Genomic DNA, 6,994 nt, shown 5'->3' with positions numbered 1-6,994 from the left:
TCAAACCTTTCAACCATAAATATCATTTGGCATATTATAAAAGAATGTTTTTAAATGTCTGTGTAGTAAGGAAGATAAATGTTGTCCCATTTTGTAAACTAGACCACCCAAGGAACTTCTCTAGATGTGTGGTGAGAACTTTGAGCCCCCAAGTGCTTCACAGAAGTTTATAACGTAGAGCCATAGAAATAAAAAATCATATTTTTTTCCACAAAAATGATATTTTTGCCCCCAATTTTTTATTTTCCCCAAGGGTAACAGAAGAAATTGGACCCCAAGACTTATTGTGCAATTTGTCCTGAGTATGCTGATACCCCATATGTGGGGGTAAACCACTCTTTTGGCGCATGGCAGAGCTCAGAAGGGAAGGAGTACCATTTGACCTTTTCAATGCAGAATTGGCTGGAATTGAGATCAGACGCCATGTCGCGTTTGGAGAGCCCCTGATGTGCCTAAACAGAGGAAACCCCCCAATTCTAACTACAACCTTAACCCCAACACACCCCTAACCCTAATCCCAACTCTAACCATAACCCTAACACACCCATAACCCTAATCCCAACCCTAACCCTAATCCTAACTTTAGTCTAAACCCTAACCCTAACTTTAGCCCTAAACCTAACCCTAACTTTAGCCCCAACCCTAACCTTAACTTTAGCCCCAACCCTAACTTTATCCCCAACCTTAACCCTAACTTTAGCCCCCACCCTAACCCTAATTTTAACCCCAACCCTAACTTTAGCCCCAACCCTAACCCTATCTTTAGCCCCAACCCTAACCCTAACTATAGCCCCAACCCTAACCCTAGCAATAACCCTAATGGGAAAATAGAAATAAATATATATTTTTTTATTTTATTACTTTTCCCTAAGGGGGTGATAAAGGGGGGTATGATTTACTATTTATAGCGGGCTTTTATTTTTACATAGTAACATAGTAATTAAGGTTGAAGGAAGACTTTAAGTCCATCTAGTTCAACCCATATCCTATCCTAACCTGCCCTAACATGTTGATCCAGAGGAAGGCAAAAAATAACCATATGGCACTCAGGAAGTGTCACATTGGGGAAAAAAATTCCTTCACGACTCCACATACGGCAATCAGATTAGCTCCCTGGATGCGCTAAGGCTACTTTCACACTTGCATTTTTTTGCGCTGCGTGCGCAGTGCAAATGCACATAAAAAACGCATCATGCGTTTTTAATGTGTTTTCTTCTTTTTTGTGCATGGTTTTTAAAAAACGCATGCGATTTTAAACGCTGACGTGCGCATGACCATGCGCACATCAGCGCTCCCATAGACTTTAATGTGTTTTTGGGTGAATTCCGTGCGTATTGCGTGTGCATGCGTTTTCTGAGACAGGTCGGACGCACAAAAAATGCAACAGGTTGGATTTTGTGCACCCGGGCGCACACTACAAAAAAACGCATGAGCATACAAATGCGTACAAACGCATGACAATGCGCACCCATGTTAAATATAGGGAAAAAAAACACATGCGCATGTATGTGCAAAAACGCAGCGCAAAGAAACGCAAGTGTAAAAGTAGCCTAAGGCTGTGTGCCCACGTAGCGATTTTTAAGCATTTTTGTGGTGATTTTCAGCTTGAAAACGTTTAAAAATCGTGTACAGAACGCCCCCCATGCATTCCTATGGCATTCCGCACATGCTGTGCTAATGCTGCGCTTTTTTCCGCGGCGGAATCGCATCGCGGAAAAAATCGCAGCATGGTCATGCTTTTGTGCGGAATCGCAAAGAATTGCCGTGATTCCGCACCCATAGGAATGCATGAGAATCGCTTACTTCCCGCATGTGGCTATGCCCACCATGCGGGAAGTTAAGCGTCTCATGTGCAGTTGGTACCCACGGTGTGGAGGAGAGGAGACTGTCCTCCAGGCCCTGGGTACCATACCTCTGTAAAAAAAAGATTAAAAAATAAAAAAAAATCGGGGTATATTTACCTTCCGGCGTCCCGCGCTGCATTCCCGGCCTCAGCGTTCCCAGTAATGCCTTGCGGCAAGGTCCTGTGATGACGTAGTCTCGCGTGACTCTTGCAGTCTTGTGAGATCGCTATAGCAACGCGAGACCAACGTTATCACAGGTCTCGCAAGGCATTACTGGGAACGCTGAGGCCCGGGATGGCAGCGCGGGACGTCGGAAGGTAAATATACCCCGATTTTTTATTTCTTTTTAGCATTTTAACATTCTATCTTTTACTATTGATGCCGCATAGGCAGCCTCAATAGTAAAAAGCTGGTCACACTTGTCAAACACTATGTTTGACAAGTGTGACCAACCTGTCAATCACTTTCCAAGCGATGCTTCAAATCGCTTGGAAAGTGCTTGAATATCGCACGCGAAAATCGCGGCAAAATCGTGAACATAATCGCGGTGAAATCGCGTGGAAAAAAATGCACGATTTCTGGGAAGGAGTCCGGTTTTTAGTGTCCAGAATAAAACGCTACGTGGGTCCATAGCCTTAAAGACGCTTTTTATTGCAAAAAATAGATTTGCATCACCACATTTTGAGAGCTATAATTTTTCTGTATTTTGACCCACAGTCATGTGAGGTATTATTTTTTGCGGGACGAGTTGACGTTTTTATTGGTACCATTTACGGGCACATGACTTTTTTGATCACTTTTTATTACGATTTTTGGGAGGCAGAATGAACAAAAACCAGCAATTCATGAATTTCTTTTTAAAGGGGGCCATTTATACTGTTCCGCATGTGGTAAAATTGCTAAAGAAGTTTTATTCTTCCGGTTAGTATGATGACAGTGATACCTGATTTATATCATTTTTTTATGTTTTGGCGCTTTTATATAATAAAAACAATTTTATATAAAAAATAATTATTTTTGCATCGCTTTATTCTGCGAGCTATAACTTTTAGAATTTTTCGCTGATGACGCTGTATGGCGGCTCGTTGTATGTGCGGGACATTTTCAGCGGTACCATGTTTATTTATATCCATCTTTTTGATCTCGTGTTATTCTACTTTTTGTTCTGCGGTATAATGATAAAGCTTTTTTTTTTTTTTTTTTTTTTTAAGGGGTTCACTAAAGGGGTTAACTAGTGGGACAGTTTTATAGGGCGGGTCGTTACAGTCGTGGCGATACTAAATATGTGTACTTTTATTGTTTTTTTATTTACATAAAGAAATGTATTTTTTGGAACAATATTTTTTTTTCTTTACAGTATTTAGGAATTTTTAAAAAAATATTTTTACACGTTTTTTTTTTTAAAAACTTTTTTACTTTGTCCCAGGATGGGACATCACTATATAGCGTCAGATCACTGATCTGACACTTTGCAGAGCACTATGTCAGATCAGCGATCTGACAGGCAATGCAGGAGGCTTGCCGGTGCCTGCTCTCAGTAGGCACTGACAAGCTACCTCCCTGCAGGACCCCGTGGCCATCTTGGATCTGGGGGCCTGCAGGGAGGAGGCCGTCGGAACAACGCAATCACTTTATATTGTTCTGAGGGTCTCAGGGAAGCACGCAGGGAACCCCCTCCTTGCCTGATGCTTCCCTATGCCACTGGAATGCTGTGATCATGTTTGATCGCATTGTGCCAGGGGTTAAAGTGCTGGGAGTGGTCCCTGACAGCTGCTGGCACATAGTGACAGGTGTCAGCTGTGATAATCAGCTGACACCCGGCTGCGATCAGCTGTGCTCCCTCTGTGAGCGCGGCTGATCGGTATGACGTACTATCTCGTCCACGGTCCTATGGGCCCTGGTCACCTGGCCGTGATAGTACGTCATATGTCAGTAAGGGGTTAATAGGCCTTATTTAGGCTCAGGCAGATGATCACAAGGGAGCACGCCAGGCCAAATGCAACGCACATCGTGGAGAACAACAGAGTTCGGTGGACAAGGATGAAGGGACAAAAGCCTGGATCCTGGACAGGTGTGTACCAATGTGTTTCCTTGGAGATAACCATGGCTAATAGATAAAGTTAATGATTCCAAGCACCTTCCCCACTTAGGACAATCAGCCTGCTCTTATAATTTAACAGCGGTATCTTCTGCCTTGTTCTCATTACCACTTTCTCCTGAGCAAACAAGAAAATCATTGAAATGATGTAAGAAGGTCAGTTTGTGGCAGGCCTGAAATTTAGTGGAAATGGGGGTTTTGTAATAAAGGTATATTTCATAGCAATGGATGACTTTGAAATCTTTTGCCCTTTATCTGCTCAGTCTTCATAATAATCTATAAGTAATGGAAATTGCCGCTACAAAAACTGAAGCAACAAACTTTGTTAAAGCCAAAATTTGTGTCAGTCTCCAAACATTTGGACACGACTTCACATGGTGTATTCCAAGTCATGTAGTTGGCCACCGTCATTACACTGGCTGATTAGGCTGTATGTGTGTTTAACAACTACAGTGAGTTAAATGTACCTTAAAGATATCACTCAATTTTATAGTCGTTTCTTATAGGTATTAGTACTTTAAATATTACAATCAATTGAAGTCATCAATCTGTTGACGGCAAGATGTCTGTCTGCCAGTGACTGCAATATTGATAACTAGTGTTGAGCATTCCGATACCGCAAGTATCGGGTATCGGCCGATATTAGCGGTATCGGAATTCCGATACTTAGTTCCGATACTTTTGTCATATCGGATTCCGGAATCGGAATCGGAATAGGAAGTTCCCATCATGCTATGAGCCTGCTTGCTTTGATTAAGCCAATGGGAATCCTCCGAAGTGTGGGCACATCCTGTTAGGCATGTAGGCATGTTAACTATTGGCATGGCTGTGATTGGCTGCCGAAATGATGTCATGATGCACTATAAAAGCCACCGCAGCCGCCATTTCTGGTCACTCTGCTGTGAATTCAGTTAGGGACAGGCTGCTGTAGAAGACTGTGAGGGACAGTTAGAAATAGCGATTCCACCAAACATCTAGTGCTTTACCCAGGCTACATAAACCACCACTGTAGCCTTCTTTGCCCTAGCAGCAGTGTTCACAGCTGTCTGCAAGGGCTGTGTGAGTGCAGCTCACGCTGTGGAGTGGGTCTTGCAGTCACGTCAGGCTGTAGGCCACCCAGTGTGATCACTGCTGCCTCATACATCTTTTATTTTTTGAGCTGCATTTTTTACATAATTTCAATCTAGTGTGCTTCCATCCGTATCCATATACATTGGTTGCAAACACTAGTAGTAGACAGCGGAGCCTTTCTGCAGCCTTTCAGTGCTAGTGTCCACTTTGCTGCACTGTTCACGGCTGTCTGAGAGGTCTCTGACTGTGTGTGAGTGCAGCTCACGCTGAGTAGTGTGTCCTGCAGCTACGTCTGGCTGTAGGACGCTCAGCGTGCGTCAGTGCCTCACACATTTTTATTTGAGTGCAGCTCATTTTTTCTTCTATTAGTGTGCATCCATCCGTCTCCATCTACGGTGGTTGCAAACACTATATAGGAGTACACAGCGGAGCCTTTCTGCAGCCTGTCAGTGCCAGTGCCCACTTAGCTGCACTGTTGACGGCTGTCTGAGAGGTCTCTGACTGTGTGTGAGTGCAGCTCACGCTGAGTAGAGTGTCCTGCAGCTACGTCTGGTTGTAGGACGCTCAACGTGCGTCACTGCCTCACACATATTTGTCTTTGAGTGCAGCTCATTTTTTCTTCTCCTATTAGTGTGCATCCATCCGTATCCATCAACATTGGTTGGTTGCAAACACTATATAGGAGTAGATAGAGGAGCCTTTTTTTCTGGCTTGTGCCCTGCCGGCGCAGCCAGATTAGTATTACCCAATTTTTTTGGAGCCTCATCTTTTGCATTGTAGGTTACCTGCCTGCATTGTAATAGCTCCAAAAAGTTGGTGATACTATCAGTTTCAATTCTTTGTTCACATACTTTGAGTTTGTTTCCAACAAAGAAACCACAAAAAAAGTTCACCAAACACTACATTTGGAACTTGTGTAGGCCACATCAGCTCCTATTAAAGTGTAGTCCACACACACACACTTCATAAAATTAGTGTTTCTTGTACCTGTAACCAGCTGTTCAGGAATAAGCACACTAAAGCCCCCCTTTGTACTTTTTTGCCTATCTTAAGCAGTCTTGCAAGATGAAGAAGGCAGGGAGTAAGGCGCGTGGGCGTGGGCGTGGGCGTGGAGTTTCAGCAGGGAGAGGACGTGGGGATTCTGCAGGGAGAGGACGTGGGGATTCTACAGGTAGAGGACGTGGGGATTCTGGGCCTGCTGCGGGCACCAGTGGATCAGCATCCCCCAGTTTTAGCAGGCAACAGTCCTTTATGCGCAGCTTTGTAGGACCTCAACGTACCCCACTGCTGCGGGAGGAACAAATTGAAGCCGTTGTCGGATGGATGGCAGCTAACGCATCGACTTCAATTACTTCCGCATCCTCTCAGGGTCAGAGCACCGAAGAGCAACCATCTGTCTCTTCACCACCTGCCAAAGTGCCCAGGCAGTCAGAGAGACATGGACAGGAGCCATCACAGTCTCTACTTCTGTTCTCGGAATCTGTTGGCTTGGAAAGAGGGGGCCAGCCAAGCAGCATTCCTGAATGTGAAGAAGAGGGAGTATGCAGTGATGCGCAACTTCTTTGTCCCTCTGAATCTGAAGAGGCGAGTGGGCCAGTGCCTATGGTCAGCACACCTCAGTACGCATCAGATGATGACGAGACTCAGTTGCCACTTTCTGGTGCGTACGGTGCTGGTGAGACAACCCCGGAGAAGCAGCTGTTTGAAGAGGGGAGGGAAGATGATGAGGTCCTTGAGCCATCATGGCGTGAGCAACAGGAAGGTGGTGGGAGCAGCTCGGAGGAAGAGATTCCCCTACCGGCCAAAACAGGAGGCAGAGGGAGGGGGAAGACTTGGTTGCCTGTACCCTCCACTTCGGCACCCGTTAGGAGCATTCCTCCTTCCAAAGGCAAACCGGGCGCTCACAAGAGTTGCAGTGCGTGGTCCTTTTTTGACACAGTTGCAGATGACATTTGCTTTGTCAAATGCAAGCTGTGTCATC

This window comes from Dendrobates tinctorius, unplaced genomic scaffold (genome assembly GCF_039654945.1).
Source record: "Dendrobates tinctorius isolate UK_male_01 unplaced genomic scaffold, ASM3965494v1 ptg000079l, whole genome shotgun sequence".
Lineage (NCBI taxonomy): Eukaryota > Metazoa > Chordata > Amphibia > Anura > Dendrobatidae > Dendrobates > Dendrobates tinctorius.
This window is presented reverse-complemented; position numbering follows the sequence as displayed.